Here is a 20,561-nt window from a genome sequence, read left to right as displayed (position 1 = left end):
GTAACTTGCTTATACCCTTAGTATAGGGACCCAAAGGTAAAAATATTTTCTAAAACCGGGAGTCGAGGATCCCGAGTAGATTTCATATATATATGGATATGGATATATATATATATATATATTTATATATATATGGTTATAGTTTTCCAAACTATTAATCGAATAAGGTTTATTCGATAACTTTAAACTTTATTTTATTATTGAATATTATTTCGAATATTATTCGAAGGCGTATGACTCCTTTTATTTATTTATCTGAATATTATTTGAATATTCATTCGAGGGCTTATGACTCTTTATTTTATTAATGAATATTATTTGAATATTTATTTGAGGATCTATGACTCCGATTATGTGCTGTAATATATTCTTTATTTTATTAAAGAGTAAGGTGTTAATAATCAAACTTATTTTCGATTATTCAAATAAAGATAATACTTTCATATAAGTATATCTTTGGTTATTTAATGTTTATTTCAAGTATAAGTTTTAATACTTCTACTTCAATTATTTTTATAAAGATTATTCTTTATGTGAATATTATTTAATTAATAATATTCAGATATTTTCTAATATTCTGGGGACTGATTTACTTCATTAAATCAGCCTTACTCCAAACACTCTTTAAAGTGTTTTCGAGTCTTCAAAATAATTTTTAAAAGTCAAAGCGGATCCCAAAACTCATTTTTATATTTAAGATCTTCCTTTTTAAAGGGGATTTAAATACTCGCTCAAAACCTGGGGAATCCGGCTCTGTGGTGTATTTTATATTCGCAACGAGGTTGCAGATTTGGTAAATGAATTGATTACTTGCCCAACGTTCGGGAAGTAAGCCCATCTCATTGAGTCGGCATAAGCGACAGGCCGGGGTACGGTCTATTATTGTGTAAGTGGCTGGGTGGCAGTCCATCAACGCGTGAGGGGCCGGGGTACGGTCTAGCGCGAGGTCCTAATGCGGCCAGGGTGATGACCGGTGAGGAATTCATCCATCTACAGTAGAAAAGGTTACTTATTGGTATCTTTGCCTGATCAGCGAGATATCGGGTTTATGCCAAAATTCTTTGCCTTTCCAAAATTCATTGGATGTTTCAAACTCTGTTCATACTTTACATAACAGAGGTTCCAGGAAATGTTTAAAGGGGTATATATATGTGGATATATATATACCGGGACTAAATAAAGTATCTCATAACTTTTTCATTCAATAATATTTCAAAGATTGAATTATTCAAGTCTTAACTTGTGGTCTCATCTATGGGGTGTTTTTCTTAAAACTTATAATACTTCGAACGGTGGCAGTTCAAGTAACTTTATATATGATATAAGTGTGGTGAAGTATTGGTAACTTCATTCCTTGTTTTTACTTATATCTAGTAAGTAATTATCTTGCATATGATAGAGATGCTATTAAGTATCCATTTAGATACTTATATTATTGTTATCACTATATATATTATCTTGCGAGCTGTAAGGCTCACTCTTGCTTTATTTCTTCATCACACAACAACAGTTAGGAGAGATGGCCAGACTCCAGCAGACCCAGCGCAAGCGCGTGGGAAGCGTCCCGCGTCTTCCCGGTGATGTTGTAGCTGCTATAGCTGCAGAGGTAGATCCATTGTAGTTTAGACCATCTACTTTTGAGAATCAAATTATGTATAATTATAACTTGTGGCAGATAATGGCAATTAACTGTAAATTATCAAGTAATCGTTTTGGGTTGTAATAATTTTAAATTGTGGATTCAAAGACTTGTACTTATTTCAATTTCATCTCTGAGACTATAACGGGTTATGGTGTGTGTTAGTGTGGGGTCACAGTATGAGGTTATTTATTATTAATTAAGTGAAGTGATATTGTGGAAAGAAAGACCGTGACAACCCGGATCCCCGACCCCGGATCTGGGGGTGTTACATATTCTATGAAAATGAATTTCTGCGATTAGATGGTCCTTGTTATTGAAAGCAAATAAAAGCGATTGTTGAGAAGAACGAGAGTCCTATATCAGGATATCATTTAGGAATAATGGTAACCGCGAGAGTTCAGGACCTAATGATGGAATTATAGCCTCAGGAAAGTAAATCAATGGTTAATGAGTTACTTGCGGGTGATAAGAAATTATCCTTAAAAGAAGGGTTGATTGAAACATGAACGATGGTGCTTAGTAGAGTCAGTGTCCCTTAAACTTGACTCGATTTATCAACTTGTTCTACGTAGTGTGTGACTAATATATTCAGCCGACTTTTATGGTATGTTGGATAAATTTAGCTGTTGTACCTGAGTAGTGATAGGAAGTTGGTCAGTTGCTGTTATATTAAGGAACCGCGCTACGGTGTTTAGTTTCTTTGTATTTTAGATTTCCTGAACTGTTGTTGATTCTGTTACTGTTATTGTTGCTATGATTACTAGTGTTGTTAATCTAGATATCTTTTATAAATGGACCCCGATATTAAAGACTTGGGTACTGTGATTGGGCAACATTTTCCCGATACAGGTGCACCGTTTAAACGGTGATACCTTTTGTCAAATAATTTTGTTATGTTTTGAATAAACTCATATATATATTTCAGGAAAATGTCACCCAAGAAAGCTACCCAGTCTAAAGAAAGTAGTAGTGTTGCGGAGGATCCAACTATAAATGAAATTCTAGATTTATTGTGCCAGCAGCAGCAACAACAGTTGCAGTTAATCCAACAGGTTCAGTAGCAGCAACTACTGTTGTAGCAACAACGACAAGGAGGGAATCAAAGTTCTAGTTTCAAATCTTTTCAGAATGTTAACCCTCCTGAATTTAAAGGTGAACCTAATCCAATAGCTGCTGGAGCATGGTTAAAAGAGATGGAAAAAGCTTTCAATCTTGTTCAAGTAAGTGAGAATCTTAAGACTGATTATGCAAGCTATTTCTTGAAAAATGAAGCAAATTATTGGTGGGAGTCAACCAGGGTGTTAGAAGGAGAAGGCCATATTCCATGGGCTAGGTTTACTGAGTTATTTTTGAAAAAGTATTTTCCTGACTGTGTGAGGAATCAAATGGAGATTGAGTTTCTAGAACTGAAGCAAGGTGACAGAAGTGTAGCTGAGTATGAGGCTAAGTTCACAGAGTTGATTAGGTTGTACCAGATTATGTGTGCTCTGAAGTTCAAAAGGCAAGGACGTTTCAACAAGGATTGGAACCTGAAATTCGTAATGGAGTGGTGGCATTGCAACTCAAGACGTATCCTTCCGTATTTCAGGCCGCCTTAGTAATTGAATTTGATCAGAAGTTAGCCTCGAGATGGGCCGTAGTGCCTGGATATCTGACTGGATATATATATTGAGATATAGATCTGCAATATATTTTGACTGGTCAGCAGAATATAGATGCGAACTAGTGTCCAGTCTAATTTGTTGTTGATCGCTTGTCATTTTGGATTTTAGATAAAGGCTGGTGACAACCAACGATTATTCGTTCAACTCACTCAAATAAATAGAATTGTTTAAAATTGTTTTAAGATTTTGTCCGAAAGTTTTCTTTTGATATTAATACTTGAAACTCAAATTATATACTTGCTGGGCAATTTTGGCTCACTCTTGCTTTGTCAATTCTTATTTCTGCCAGAAACAGATAAGGGTAAAAGTGAATAGCTTTGATAGACAACAGGAGTTAGAGAAATTTTCGCTGCGAGATGTTGAAGATGTAGAGGAATGTGACAAGAGCATTAGTTCAAAGGTATTTATAATTGTATTATAGATTGGTGTAAGTTGTAGAAGATTAGATTCTTGTTTCATACCATAACCTGTAAACGATCCGGAAAAAAGGGGTTAATTGAATATTATTTTATTTTATGTAAAGATTGTTTCGTGACACCAAATCTTGACCTCGGATTTGGGTTGTTACAAGTTGGTATCAGAGCTGCATGTTATTGGTCTTTGAAATAAGAATAGGTGAGAGTAAGATAGGAATGATAGGTCGTACAAGATAGGACAGACCCTAGGCATATTCAGGATAAATTGAATTGAGTGTGAATTAGGGTTAGTAGATCCGAGATAGAGTTGCTAAGATAGGATCATTGAGAAAGTGTAAGGCAAATATCACAACATTTTAGGTATATTGAGTTCTCAGATCATCCAATAATAAGGAATCGACGGATCGACGGAGACTGGGTATGTTACCCTACTTTCCATGTGGTTTTGAAGGAAATGCGGTTGATTTCGGGAGAATTTGTGTAAGAGAAGCTACGATTTAACTTAGGTATTAGGACGACTTCCACGTCAAAGGCAACCAGTTGATGGAAGCTGATGAAGAAATAACGTTGCGCGTTTCGAAGGGCACCACCGTTACGAAAAGGTTCTTATCACGTATCGGGTGCTGCGCAAGGAATGGTATCTACCTTATTGGGTATAGGAAAGTCTAGCAAGGACGTACGACCCTATCTACAGATAGAACGTCGAATCGCATGCGTGGTTGTGAGCATAACGTCAAGGACGACGACGGGAATGTCAAAAATAGTAATAAATGTCAGCTTTGCGATAGAATTGTGAATACAATGATTTACGACGGAGAATGAAGTTTCTGCGACTAATAAGTGCGAGCGGAATCCGAGGAAATATGGAAGAGGTACCAAAGTGAAGAGACCCTTATAAGGGCATTCTTTAATTAGACATTTCATTGGTAAATCAAGAAAATAACAAGTAACTTGTATAGTAATGACGACCAAATATTTGATTTCTAAAACTTAAAAAAAATGAGATTTCGGATGAGATTTTCTTAATCAAATCAGAAGATTTTTGTATGAAATGAGTTTTAAAAATGGGTTGTCAAATTGCTATTTATGTTCTTGTTATTATAAACATAAAATGACATAAAAAGAAGAATGGAATTAGACGCAGTGTTGTTAGTCCAAAGGATCAAGTAGACCCACCATCAGGAAGAAGGTTTAAAGTTTTCTGTGAAAATGAAAGTAAATGAATGTTTCAGGTGTGGACAGAAAGGACACTACACGTTAGAATGTAAAGTGGAAAAACCCAGGAGTCATCTGTTACAATTATGGCAAGGTGGGGCATGTTGCCAAGGATTGTATAAGTGCTTCCCGGGATAGCATGGGAGGTAGTGCATCAAAAGGTTTGACGTCCAGTGCACCCAAGGCCAAGCCTTATAATAAGAGTAAAGGATCAACTGCTCAAGACCCTGATAAGGAACCAGGGCAATAATGGTTTACTAGAAGAAGCAAATAATAATATCTACGAAGCTAATATTAGGATAAGTACTCAAGGGTATAAGCAAGAAGATAAGGCGTCACTAGTGCATGTAAGGAATATTAAGAGGAAAGTTTCTAAGTTGGAAGATATCCTGGATAATAAGTGAAGTCCCAAAGGTTTTATCGAATGACTTACCAGAATAATCTTGGATTATAAGATAGTTGAACTGGTGTCAAAAACCATATCGGATGACCCAATAGGAATTAAGTAATCGCTTAAGGGAAACTTCAGAATTATGAGATAAAAGACTAATGAGACAAGATGTAATCCGTGTTGCGAACTTATGTGGTTTATAGAAAAGAAAATAGGATGTGTGATGTAAGTGCTGATTATCAGAAGTTGGAAGAGTGATGAAAAGCAATAAGTGATCCCTGTATAAGGTTGATTATTTATATAATTCAATTAAAAGGATGTAGTGGGTTGTGAAAGTTGACCTAAGATCAGGCCATTGTTAGCTAAAGGTAAGCTTGAGGTCATACTAAAGATTATGTTTAGAGCAAGGTATGGACATTGCGAGTTCGGATGGTAATATTAGGATTAACAAATGCATTAGTCGCATTTGAAGATTCATTGAACAAAGTGTATAAGGTGTACTTGTATAAGTGTAATTATATTTATTGATAACATCCTCAACTGTTAAAAATATCTAGGAAATCCATATAGAACGCCTAAGGATTTCCCTACGAAGATAGTAAAGGGAGCAGCTGTATGTTAAGATTTCAAGGTATGAATTATGATTGAGATTACCAAAAGATTATGGTATCCTATTAACGATCACTCAAGCAAGACCAGTATATGTGACTAAGATCCCTGAGGAGTTAACAAAAGAATCGGAAAAAGGTGAGGGTTGAAGTTGTGCAATCGAAGGTGAAAAGAAACCTCGGTATGAAGTTCGTCCTCAGTCTAAGTCGATTGGAGAGTTAAAAGAATTGTCGGATCCTGAAACCAGTTCACTGGAGTATGAATACAGAATATTGGTTGGGAAAGGTTAAAAGCAATTCATGATATACAAGGGGATAATGCGGATTCGTGTCGGAAGGATATGGATAAAAGTTGAAATATTTATATCGTTGGAAGTTTCTCCTTGGAAAGGAATAATAAGATTTGAGCAGAAAAGTAAGCTAAGCCTAGGAATTTCGGATTGTGTGAGGTATTGAGAAAAATAAATAAGTTGTCTATAAGCTAGTGTTGTTGTCGTAGCGGCAACACACTCCTAGTATGTTTTGGGTCTTGGTGTCAAATAAGGTATTCTTTATTTAATTAAAGCAACGTGTATGACCCAATCTAGATACTAAATCATAAAAAGTGTAACATCTGGGAAATATTATGTAATCGTTTTTATCAATAAATAATTATTATATGATTTTTGTGTGAATTTTGGTGAATTGTTTGATAATTGATGTTAATATTTGGATGTGTATTTCTGATGAAGAGTTAAATATTTCAATCTTTAATTATCTAGAATTAAATCTAGATAATTTTGGTATTTTCTGGTAATTTTTGGAATATTATATGATTTTATAAGGATTTATAGAATTAATAATGATTATTTTTACATGATTATAAAAATTACTTTTTAGAATCAGAAATCGTCCCACTTCAATCGTTTTTACGTTTTTACAACCCGAAACTCTTCCGAAAACTCCTTCATAACCTAATCTGATAATTCTGAAACACTTTTCGTATTTTGACTTTTTCGATCCGGGGTACGGTTTGACCTGTACGAGTCCCGGTGTAAAATTTTCTATACGCAAATCATTTTATATATCGATAAGAATCCATATTCTCAAAAAGCAAAACATTATTACCTTATTTTTGTATAAAGTGTTTTATAAAAGACTATGTTTTGATAATTATCCAAATCGGATATCAAAATTGTATTGTTATGTAGTTACTTAGCGACTAAGTAACCTATTTTCTGATTCGATATGTAAATATAATTATCGAATTATTAATGAATAAAATGTGTGATGGGTCGGTCGGCTATGTGTTGCTGTATTATTAATTGTTTGTGATTTGTTGGATGTGAAGATTAATTTTATAACTTAATTATCGAGCTGTATGAATTTAATTCATTTTAAAGTGATTTTATTGATTATTTATTCTCGTAAATGTTAAAATTGTTTTAAAAATTATTTTATGCTTTCATAATTTCAATGTTTATTTTTAATAGTTTATAAAATTCATAAATTAATATTTTATCAATTATTTATCTTTAAATGATTTTCTGATTGCATTTAATTGTAAAATCAGTATTTAATCCCAAAATGTTCCAAAAATCATGCAAATTTTATTTTATTAAGTTTGGAATATTTAAAGAATTTTAAAATTATTTCGGAAACTTTATGGCTTTTATTAACCTATACATTTATTCGTTAAATTGTAAAATGCGGGTCTGAATGCGCGTTCCAAAAATGATCTTAAAATTATAAAATTTTTATGATAATTAAATTTTAATTATCTCGAGAATTTTAAATTTGTTCTGATAAAATTCCGGATGAGTGTTCCCGTAAACTATTCATTAAAGACGTTAGTTGCGGTACGAAACACGAAATATCAGGGATAAAATGAAATAAAGAAAACGAAGAAATTTTTTTTATTAATTAATAGTCGGCTGCCCCCTTTCTTCCCCGTTAATCTCGAGTCTCTCTCCTTCTAATCTCTCCCCTCACGAGTCTCTCTCTCTCTTTTACTGTCTCTCTATTCCTTATCTCTCTGCCTCTTCCCTTTTCTCTCTTTTCTTGTTTCTTTTCCTCTCTTTTCTTGTTTCTTTTCCTCTCTTTCTCTTCTGGTTCTTTGTCCCGTTGCTCTGTTCCGCCGCGGTGATTTGTTCCGGTGAGTTTCCGGTCATAACTCCGATGGTTGGCCTGAATAATCCTGATTCTTGTTTCCATAGTACGTATGCATATATATGCACCCTCGTGAATATATCTGTGTGATTACGGTGTGTTGTGTCCGCTGTTTCATCTCCCCATTGCCGCCTTCCCTTGATTTTCCAGCGAGGGCGTTGCTGGGGCGTGTGTTTAGCATTTTTGTGTAGCTGTTGTGTGTGTATTAAGTGCGTGTGTGTGTGTAGCGTGTGTGTGTAACGTGTGTGTGTGTGTGTGTAAAGTGTATGTTTTGTGTGTGTGAGCGCGCAGCGGCGCGTGTATAGCTGTGAAGGTGTGGTTCTGTGTTGTGATGTTTGCCAGTGACTGTGGTTCGAGTATCTGTTTAATTTCATTTTACTGATCAAACTTTTATTTTCTGCAGAAAAACAATTTGATTGGGATTCGTGAAATAAATATAAATATTTCGTGCGGGAAATTAATAATAATTAATCAGTGAAATTCGTATGGAAATCCGAATTTATCGGGCACCGACGAATTTTACCGCCGTCGGCGATGAGCCTCGGCGAGCCGACGGTGGGCGATGATGATTTTTATCTGAGTCCTACAAATAAAATGCAAAATACAAATAAAAATTATAAAATGTGAATTAAAACAAAAATGCGAGTATTAATTGATAATTGTTTTAATTGGTGTGTATAAATTTGCGAATTAATATTGTGAACTGAAATCGGTGGTTGGGAATTGAATTTTAGTTGGTTTGAAATTGGTTGTGATTGATTTGACGTCGGGATGTTCGACGGGTAGGCCGATAAACAAAAGAGACGCTGCCCGATTTTCGGGAAATTAATTCCGAAAATACGGGAACGTAACCTATAATTATCGGAGACGTCGAATAACCATATACAATTATATTATATGAACTTGACTGCGATTGAGACAAGATAATTTATAAATAATCGATTACCCTGTTTTTCGAAATGACGAGTATACGTATTTTCTGAAAATAAATACCGAACCGAGTTTCGAAGATGTGAACCATAATTGCTATGTGTATTTCGATAATACATATAAATATGAATTCGGTTATGAAATCGTATGGGTAGAATAGGATAACAATTTGATGTTAAGCTTAAGCGATTATCTGAATTAGGGTATTTCAACCCTGTAGGTTTTAGACGGAAGACTCGAGATTTGACATCGGACTAGGAACGATCTAGTGATTAGACGTCGAGATCAATGAAGTTCCAACTGAAGGGTCTGAATGTTGGGATCATATCCAGAATAGGATAGTAGTTAGACGATAAAGCCGAACGAACAAAGTCGAACTAAAGTCGATAGCGGTTAAAGCTTATTGAGGCAAGTATTCTGGATTTTTCTTTTAAAATACTGCAAGTATTCCAGAACATTCTTTTAAATACTGCAAGTATACTTGATTTTCTTTTAAATACTGCAAGCATTCCTGATTTTCTTTTAAACTACTGGAATTATTTCTTCGTTCCTATTCTAAGTTCAGAATAGTTAAATGTTTTATATTTTGCTTCAATTACTCTGATTATGCATGTTCTTTTATTCTTGTTCCTGTAATTCGATTGCTCTCTTGAGCAAATACCCATTCTTTCGGGTTATTTGCGAACCCTGAATTGGGATGTTTTGAATTCAAAATGATTTGACATCAAAACACTCCATGGGCTGGATAATGATGATGTTTTGAGGATTAAGTGTGTCTTAATCCTGAGGACCGGGATGACTGGTGCCTCGAGATGGGTCGTAGTGCCTGGATATCCGACTGGATCTATATATTGAGATATAGATCTGCATTATATTCTAACTGATCAGCAGAATATAGATGCGAACTAGTTTCCAGTCTAATTTGTTGTTGATCGCCATTAACGGCATTCTCTCTCGAATGGTTTTATGATTCCAAAACCGGACAAAACCCTGATTCAGGAAATGATCGGGGAATCGCTTGTCATTTTTGGAGTTTAGATAAAGGCTGGTGACAGCCAATGATTATTCGTTCAACTCACTCAAATAAATAGAATTGTTTAAAATTGTTTTAAGATTTTGTCCGAAAGTTTTCTTTTGATATTAATACTTGAAACTCAAATTATATACTTGCTGGGCATTTTTGGCTTACTCTTGCTTTGTCAATTCTTATTTCTGCCAGAAACAGATAAGGGTAAAAGTGAATAGCTTTGATAGACAGTAGGAGTTAGAGAAATTTTTCGTTGCGAGATGTTGAAGATGTAATATGACAAGAGCATTAGTTCAAAGGTATTTATAATTGTATTCTAGTTAGTGTAAGTTGTAGAAGATTAGATTCTTGTTTCATACCATAACCTGTAAACGATTCGGAAAAAAGGGGTTAATTGAATATTATTTTATTTTATGTAAAGATTGTTTCGTGACACCAAATCTTGACCTCGGATTTGGTTACAAGTTGGTATCAGAGCTGTAGGTTATTGGTCACTGAAATAAGAATAGGTGAGAGTAAGATAGGAATGATACGTCGTACAAGATAGGAAAGACCCTAGGCATATTCAGGATAAATTGAATTGAGTGTGAATTAGGGTTAGTAGATCCGAGATGGAGTTGCTAAGATAGGATCATTGAGAAAGTGTAAGGCTGAATATCACAACATTATAGGTATATTGAGTTCTCAGATCATACAATAATAAGGAATCGACGGATCGACGGAGACTGGGTATGTTACCCAACTTTCCATATGGTTTTGAAGGAAATGCGGTTGATTTCGGGAGAATTTGTGTAAGAGAAGCTACGATTTAACTTAGGTATTAGGACGAGTTCCACGTCAAAGGCAACCAGTTGATGGAAGCTGATGAAGAAATAATGTTGCACGTTTCGAAGGCACCACCGTTACGAAAAGGTTCTTATCATGTATCGGGCGCTGCGCAAGGAATGGTTTCTACCTTATTGGGTATAGGAAAGTCTAGCAAGGAGGTACGACCCTATCTATAGACAGAATGTCGAATCGCATGCATGGTTGTGAGCATAATGTCAAGGACGACTGACAGGAATGTCAAAGATAGTACTAAATGTCAGCGTTGTGATAGAATTGCGAATACAATGATTTATGACGGCGAATGTAGTTTTTGCGACTAATAAGTACGAGCGGAATCCGAGGAAATATGGAAGAGGTACCAAAGTGAAGAGACCCTTATAAGGGCATTCTTTAATTAGATATTTCATTGGTAAATCAGGAAAATAACAAGTAACTTATATAGTAATGACGACCAAATATTTGATTTCTAAAACTTAAAAAAAATGAGATTTCAGATGAGATTTTCTTAATCAAATCAGAAGATTTTTGTATGAAATGAGTTTTACAAATGGGTTGTCAAATTGCAATTTATGTTCTTGTGATTATAAACATAAAATGACCTAAAAAGAAGAATGGAATTAGACGCAGTGTTGTTAGTCCAAAGGATCAAGTAGACCCACCAGCAGGAAGAAGGTTTAAAGTTTTCTGTGAAAATGAAAGTAAATGATGTTTAATAAAAATCAATAATTGAATCAACATATTAAAATAATATTTACCAAATTTATAAAAATATTAAAATTTAATGAGAAAAAAAAAATATATATATATATATGTACTAAACCCCCTTGATGTTACTGTTGTGCCCATTGTTTCTATCTCAATTATCATCGAGATTTATCCTTCTTTCTCTCGATTAATCCTCACAGTCTCTCCTTGTATCCTTCCATTTACTATCTTCTGTTCTTCCTTCGTTTGCGGTAAGTCTGTTGCCGGATTTCTGTTTCTCCGGCCACCCTCGCCGTTTGTTTTGTCGGCTGTTGTTTCCCCTTGGTTATATATATATATCGTTTGTATATATGTGTGTGTGGTTACGTGTGTGTGTTGTGTTGTGTGTGTGGAGGTGGAGGCGGCAACGCCGCCTGTGACTTTGTTTCTTCCGGTTGCCGCTGGAATAATTCCGGCGAGGTGGCCCTGTCCCTTTATGCAGCACGTGTGCGCGTTGTCTGCTCTGGTTTTGATTGTTTTGTTCAGTTGGCTGTGGTTTTTGGATTGGTCATTTCTGATTTAATTTTATTATTTCGCAGGAGGTTATGATTAATATATGTGAAGTAAAATATATTATGTGTGAAGAATAATATTAATTTAATCGGCGAGATCCACGTCGGAAACCCGAAATAACGGGTACCCGCGAGTTTTGCCGCCGTCGACGATGAGCCTCGGCTGAGTCGACGGTGGACTGTGATGACTCGGTTCTGAGTCCTAATATTTTAAAATAAATAAATATAAAATACGAATAATAATTAATAATTGTAATTAAGTTAAAATTTGGAAATGTGTGCAGTTATGATTGATATGATTGGGTTGAATCGGAGGTTGAGAATTGTATTTGGATTAATTGTGGGTTGTTTGTTGTTGATTTGACGTCGAGTTGGTCGACGGGTAGGCCGATAAACAGAGGAGGTGCTGCCCGAATTTTTGGAAATTAAATTCAAAAATTCGGGACATACCCTGTGTAAGGCATATGTCATAGCCTATTTGTATATTCGAGGATTTAACTCAACTCAAATAAGAATGTAATAAGTAAATAGTGGATCTACCGTCAGAGAGATATCCCCAAGTAGCATATGTCAAAGGATTCAGAAACAAGGTTCATCTACAGACTTGAGGAATTAATTCACTGGAAGAAGTTCAAGAAATTGATCATGCCTCAGTGATATAAATCAAGATTGTGGATTTAATCAAGTGACAGAGATCTCGTCAGGGTATCATATAATTACAAGGATTTAATCTGAAGAAAATCAAGTATCAAAGTCAAGACATGAAGATACGTCACGGAAGTTAGTAACTCATGAACCAGACAGTACATCGAGTGTCAACATTGAAGTGGTGGAATTGATTCATAATTTTCAGTAATTTTCAGAAGATTTGTAGAAGAATGGTTGCAGTTCAAGAATAGTATTAATTCTCTATTAATTAATTAAGTCATATAATTTAATTAAGAAAATAAATTATATCTGCAAAGATTAATTTATTTATTAATTGAATTAATTGATTAATTAATTCTGAATTAATATTAAGATTTTTCAGAATTGTTTTTGGATTAAAATCAGTTTAAATCAGCAAGACAATTGAAAATGAACTAGCATGACAATCTGGATTGTCATACCGATTGTCATGCCAAGTCATTTCAATTGTCATACCGAAAGTTACACTGGGAGGAGGATTGTCTTGCCAGTTCATTCTGATTGTCTTGCTAGTTCAATCAATAGTCTCACTGAAAGTCTTGCTAGCTTAATGGATTGTCTTGCTAGCTCAATGGATTGTCTTGCTGAGCTAAAAGGATTGTCTTGCCAATTAAATCAAAGGTTGATTGATTACAAAAACAACAGAAGCAACAGAAGTCAATATCCATCCGAAAAATAGTTCAAGAACAAAGAAAAGCAGAAGCTGAAAAATATATCATCTCTTCTCTGCTAAATTCAAGATCACAATTTCTAGCTAGTAAAGTTAAATCCAAACCACTAGAAATCATTATCTGGTTCTTGTGTAACTATCTAGCGGATCAAAATCCCTAGAACTTAATCTCAAATTGCGTTTAGCATTTGAATCTTTTTATTACAAAAATAGAAAAAGTTCATGTCAAATTTATTCTAGATTTGTGATAATTAATTTGAGATTAATTCCTTGTAATCGATACAGTTGTTGTAACACCTTTCAAGTTTAATAATATTCTTATTTAACTTGAATTTTGTTTCATATTTTTATTCCGCATTTAATTCGATTATTCGGTACGGTTTGTATTCAACCCCCCCCTTCTACAAACACATTGGGACCTAACACCCTGTAATTATCGGAACATCGAGCGAGTATAAATAAGTATATACAGATATTTTGTGCGGAACCTGATTGTATGTAGTGGTAAATTGTTTTTCCAAAACCAATAACCCTAATTTCGTAAAATAACTAGTATACTTATTTTCTGGAAACAAACACCGAACCGATTTCTGAGAACGTGAACCCTAATTATTGTGTGTGTTATTATATTATGAATAAGTACAAGTCGGGAATCGTTATCATTGGGTAAATTGTTTAGCGAGGATCTATCAAGCATACCTGGTCGTCTAACGTAGGGTATTTCGACTCTGTAGGTTCTAGTCGTGGGACTCAGGAATCGAAGTCAAACTAAAGATAGCCTAGTGATCAGTCGACAAGCTCAACGAGGTTCCGAGCAAAGGACCTGAGTGCTGAAGTCGGATCCAGGATAGTCAATTAGTAAAGCGACAAAGGCGAGTGTCCCAAATCGGTTCAAGGTCAATCAGAAATAGTTGTAAAGCTCTGCAAGTCAAGTACCCCTGACCATTCTTTTATGGTTCAGTATATATGAATGAAATATTGTTTTATTTTTGAACAGGAACAGAAACGTTTTAAGTTACGTATCCCCTGTGTTTGAAAATGTTGTTAAATATGTGTTTTTAGGGAAAAGTAACTTCTGAAAATACCTATCTCTAAAGGGTGATTAAAAATGGAAAAGAGGTTTTGAATAGTGTGCTGTGACAAATTTGATTTTAACAAGAGATAGGTAAAAGTGATTTTGAAATTGGATAAATGTGAATCAGATATTGGATGGTCAGTGGCGTAAGAGGCCTGTTATTAGGTAACGGCCTAGCAAGTGGTTGCGTAAGAGGCTAAGTCGGATGCGCGCACTGGTAGGCCGCTTAGTCCAGCATAACAGAGACCTAGCTAGTCTCTGAGTTCCGGAACAAAAAAAAATTGTGGTGGGATAGACTGATCAGCTGTCCCTAGAATTCATCCACTTTTATATCTGATTTTGGTTTAATGGTTCCCGTAACGGAACGAATAATTTTGTGGTCCCCGTAACGGGACAGATGATTTTGTGGTTCCAGTAGCGGAACAAGTGATTGAGGTTCCAGTAACGAAACAAATGGTTTTGGGTCCCCGTAATGGGACAAATGGTTTCATGGTTCCTGTAATGGAACGGAAGGTTTGAAAATGAAAATAGCATGCTAAAATTGAACTCTGGTATTTATGCACAGCACACGACTGCTGATTTTTGTTTTACAGAGCATGCTAGTTTTGATATCCAGTTTATACATGTTTTACTTGTTTTCTAACTGAATTATGAATTATGTTCCTATAACGGCTTTACTTTAAATCGTTTTTACTTGCTATTCATATATTGGTACTGCTGAGCAATTGATTGCTCACCCTTGCAGAATGTTTGATATAGGTATTGCAGATGCCTAGAAGATTCTTTCGCAGTAGTCGGGCAGAGTTCTAGTTCCTTCCATGTCAGGCTCCTCTGAGACAGTTGTGTTGGACCAAGGATGGTCTATTGAGTTGCTGTATTAAGTTAATTGCATCAGGATAGTTTGTTGTAAGTCGGTTTTGTAATAGTTGTAACCTAAATCATACTTAAACCTGGAAAAGGTCTTGGAAAAAAAGTGGGGTCGTGATTAGGTGTAATTGGTGATTTAAATTATATTATCTTTACTACTGTGGTTGTTTGTGACGTCAACTCCTGACCCCGGGGTTGAGGCCGTCACACAGTACATGCTGAAAACCCAGGCACAAGTGCTGAAATTGATATCAACAACTTGGATGTGCCTGTGGTCTTGTATCTGGAAGCTCCATCTACTTCACATCTTTCTCAGCACACTCCACCAACAACTCCGTTTTTAGATGCTGATGACCATGCAAATGAATCTTCTATTGCTTCACATACAATCATTCTATCAAAAGATTCTGATACTAAAGATTCTGCAAGTTCTATTGAAGAAAATACTGGTGAAGCTGCTACAAATATAAATGCTGATGCAGCTGGTCCTTCTGGACATGCACCTCCATAAACAGTTGGTAAAGATGATTTGATTAAGAAGTTTGTGAGAAAGGATGCATCAGTTCCTTGGAGTGATACTAACAAAGGAAGAGAGTTGATCAAGGAGTGGAACAAAGTTGATTTTGTTCCTACTGCAGATGTTCTTGCTGAGCACCTGGCTAAAGCTGATGAGATGCTGATGAATGATGACTTCAAAGCACAGCTCAGAGTTACTGCATTGAGTACGAGGAACCTTCAAGGGCAACACTCAATAACTCAAGCCAAGGTGGACAAAGTTCAAGATACAGTGCCTAAGCAAACCATGAATGTCACATTGGACAAGAAAAAGTTTTTTAAGCCAGCCTTTGACTGTATTGAGTATATAGAAAAGACTCAAGAAAAGCAGCAAGCTCAACTATCTGATATTTTAAAGAATCAAGCTACTCAACAAAACCAACTCAATGAAATCCAAAACTTTGTGGAATTTCTTGTCTCCCTGCTTCTACCAGATGATGTCAAAAAGGGGAAAAAGTAATTAAGTCCAAATGCACAACTGATCAACCACTGAATGGTAAGGATGATGATAATGAAGACCATGGAAACTCTGAAAGGAGTAGAGGTCTAAGTCAAGGCAGGGGTTCTTTATCAAGGGAAGCCAGAACTATAAGTCAAAGAACAAGTTCTGATACTAAAAGGATAAGTTCTGATGAACAAACTCTGAAACTTGATGAAGAGATCTCTAAAAGGCTATTCCTAAAGGACAATCCAGGTATGGATATAGAAAGTCTGAAGGAAGAAGAGATTAGACTGAAAGCTGAAAATGACAAATCTAAGTTAAAGTCTAAAACTCAAGTCACAGCAAAGAAACCACCTAAGCCTAAGGGCATTGTGATCAAAGAGAGGAAAAATATTGAGTCATCTAAGGCCAAGTCCAAATCACAGGTGGAAGTTGATCCTAGATTCAAGGGTAAGGCAAAAGCTGATGAATCTGTAAAGATATATCTGCCAACCATGGATCTGGAAGTAAATGCTGATGAAGATACAAGTCTTATTTTGAAGGACAAAAGGAATATTCAAGCAACCTCTGACAGAGCTCAAGTTGTCTTGACATCAGAAGAAAAGGAAATCTCTGACATTGCTTATGTTAAACCTTCAACAGTTCTACTACCTGGGTTTACTAAAGCTCAACAATCTGCTCAACCTATGAAGACTTCAACAAATGTTTTTCAAGGTAGATTGATCTAAGGGAAGGAAGCTAGAGATAAAAAAGGACTGGGTAATGCTGATGAGAAAAGAATAAACAACTCTACCTCAGATCCTATATCTCTTACTGAACCAGGAGTAGGGACAACTCCAGAAAGACTAAATCAATTAGAGTCTGTACAGATGGTCTACAACTCCAAGCTGAAAGAAGACATAATGCTTTATTTAATGACAGATAGGAGAGTATTCCAGATAAGAAAGGATGCAATTCAGTTGAAGTATTATGAAGAACTGCAACATGTTTTATTTCTAATTCAAGTGAAGAACAGGTCAACGGATGGTGGTGTTGCCAGATACTTAATATCTGATATTCAGAGGCAGAAGAAACTTTACTCTGTAAAGTCTGACAGACCATACTATCCAAAGTACAGAGCTCACAATGGTGATTTAGTTGAGATGAAGCCCAATACCGCCAAGATCACTACTTTTCCGGGTATTAAGGGTGTTGAATTTAATCTGGAGTCTGACAAAGCTTATCTGATCAGACTGGATCAGGAAATAAGGGAAAAAAGATTAATGATCCCAGGGCTGCTATCTTTCAGACAGGAGAAGATCCAGTTGAACTTAAAGATGCTAAAAGGAGGATGATAAATGAACTTGAATATGCTGAGAGAACTCTTCTGAAGAACTATCTCAGAACAACTCCTGACATTCAAGAGATTGCACACTGAAGCCAGGTCGAGGACTACAACTGTTAAATTTTAAAGGATATATAGGCTAAAGCTGATATCAGACTTTAAGGATGGTAAAAGCTACAAGGACTGTGAGTTGTAGTTATCAAGTCAAATTCTCATATGCATTTGTACTTAATGTTTTTGACATCATCAAATATCTATTGAACTTGTATATTATGCTAATTTACAAGTTGGGGAAGATTGTTAGATATATTTGTGATGTCATGTCTAATAATAATTTGTGTTTAGTTTTCAGATCTTGACTAACAGGACAAATCAGGACTTAACTGGAAATCAGTACTTATACTGAAGTCAGAACTTAAGATATCAGAACTTAAATTATCAAAACTTAAGATATCAGAAGATATTCATCAGAAGATAATATCAGGACTTAAGAAGACTTTCAGATAAGGAAGGCGGCTGATTGAAGGGAAAGAAGATCAAGACTAAAACAAGAAGAGATATACATAGAGAAGAATTTTATGAAGAATAAAAGACTTTGAGGAAAAGATAACTGATTGATCTATTTTAGGATACAGAATTATATTCGATATCAATTAGAGATTATCTTGTAATTGTGTGGTATATAAACACAGCATAGGGTTTACACTAGTAGTGTTATCATTATCAAGAATATTATTCATTGTAACCCTAGCAGCTCTTAGTAATATTGTTCATCGCTGAGAGAGAACAGTTCTATTGCAATACTGTTTTATTAATAAGATTATTCTTTATTACATATTTGTGTTCTTAATTCGATTTGATTGTATTATACACTGTATTCAACCCCCCTTCTATAGTGTGTGTGTGACCTAACATAGACGATAGGATTTTAACGCGCAGTTCGTCGAGTAATTATCGTTTAGACGATTAAAATGTTATTTTCTAATTATAGATACGAGTCTTTCAAGACGATCAGGACCAGATGGAATGGATGAAGACTAGAGTTGAATAGTATAGAATATTGGGTTGCAGCACTACATGAGTAGCAGATCAGAGATTTAGCGAAGTAAAAGACGGTGATGTTTTGAGAAAGAATGTCAGAATAGATGTGTTTTTGCGAGTGTGACTAACTGTTAAAAACCCAAAGGCAAGTATCCCTATCATCACTTATTATTCAAGTGATATTTATTTTGAATCTTATCATGCAAGTATTGATTTCCCTATTTTCAGTTCAGAATAGATAAATGTTTTACATATCGCTGAATTAAATGTTTCCGTTTATGCAAGTACTTATCTGCTATTCTATGTTCAGAATAGTCAAGTATTTTACTTATCCAACTATCAGATTTATAAATGTTTTGGGTTTTGAAAAATATGACATTGTTTTGGGTTTTCTGCCCAAGTAAATGGGCTAATAAAATTTAAAAGGGTGTCGTGTATTATGACCCCTTTCAATAAAATGTTTTTAAGATTGGATGGTTGCGTAAGAGGCCGTGGCGGCGGTCCAGCGTGAGCTATGTGTTATACGGGATATAACACCTTGCTAGGCCGATATGTGCCTTGGATACCCCTTTGTTTAGTTGGATATGCTTCGGCATACCAGTGTTGCTCCGCGGCTGATCACCGGCAGCAACACACCGTCGTTCGAGGATTCCAATCTAAATTATTATATTGCTTTTGATAATCTTATAAGGAACGATTTATCAAGTGTTTTTGTTTTGAATAAAAGGTGAAATACAGTTTTGATTTAGTTTATGATTGATGTGGATATTTAGATTGTTGTTAAATATCAAAGGTGGTATTAGTATAGATGATTGATGTTGACTTCAGTATGGGATGTTGTGAGCATTAAAGTTCGTATTGATATCTAATTTGATATGACAATAAAATGAGTATTAATATCAAGAGTTCGGTTTTGAATAAAATTTATGATTCCATCCATAATCATTGTTTCATATTATTGTTGTTTACGATATTTCCGTAAATACTGTTTTGCGAGTTTTATTCTCATGAAGATTCAAAGTATTGCTGAAGCATTTCGCTCAAAAATATCAAAAGAATTTTTAATAAATTTAAGGAACCAATTCTAGGATTCCTTAACTAAAATTTTATGATTCAGCAATTATGATTTTAAAATATTCTGTGCTATTGCAAATGTCGATTTTATATCAAAAGTCCTTATATATGCTATAATGAACTTGCTGAGCATTTGTTTCACTCATACTTGCCTGTTTTCAAATTTAACCTCCAGTGAGGATTAGCTTGCGCTGTTTAGCTGCATACTTCAAGAAAGCAAAGAAGAAGCTTTTGGAAGATGGTTGGTCCAGGGTTTGCGGAACTAGAGTAAGTTCTATTATATAAAGTTGTGTTTATATATGTATTAGTTATGTATTAAATCGTTGGTCTAGTATACTTCTTTTCTTTTCGAAGTTATACTAGTGGGTTAAGTTGTGAGTTTGTAAAGTATTGAAAGGATTTTTAAAAGAAAGCGAAAAATCTATTTGTGGAATTTGGATATCTTGTTTCTAGAACAATAACCTTAAAAGAACTTGGATTAGTTTGGGGTCATAGATGCTAAATATCTTCCGCTGGCATTTATTTATGGATTAAACAGGTTATTTTGGATTGAGGTTTCATAGTGACGACCAAATCCTCTTACCCCGGATTTGGGGGCGTTACAGGTTGGTATCAGAGCTGAGGTTATAGTAAACTAGAAATGAGAGTGTGTAGGAGTGTGTATGGCTATGTGAGGACGCTTGAGCTCATATCGAGTTCCT

Source organism: Apium graveolens, chromosome 3 (genome assembly GCF_009905375.1).
Source record: "Apium graveolens cultivar Ventura chromosome 3, ASM990537v1, whole genome shotgun sequence".
NCBI classification, from domain to species: domain Eukaryota; kingdom Viridiplantae; phylum Streptophyta; class Magnoliopsida; order Apiales; family Apiaceae; genus Apium; species Apium graveolens.
The sequence above is the reverse complement of the archived record's forward strand: the minus strand, read 5'-3'. Positions refer to the sequence as shown.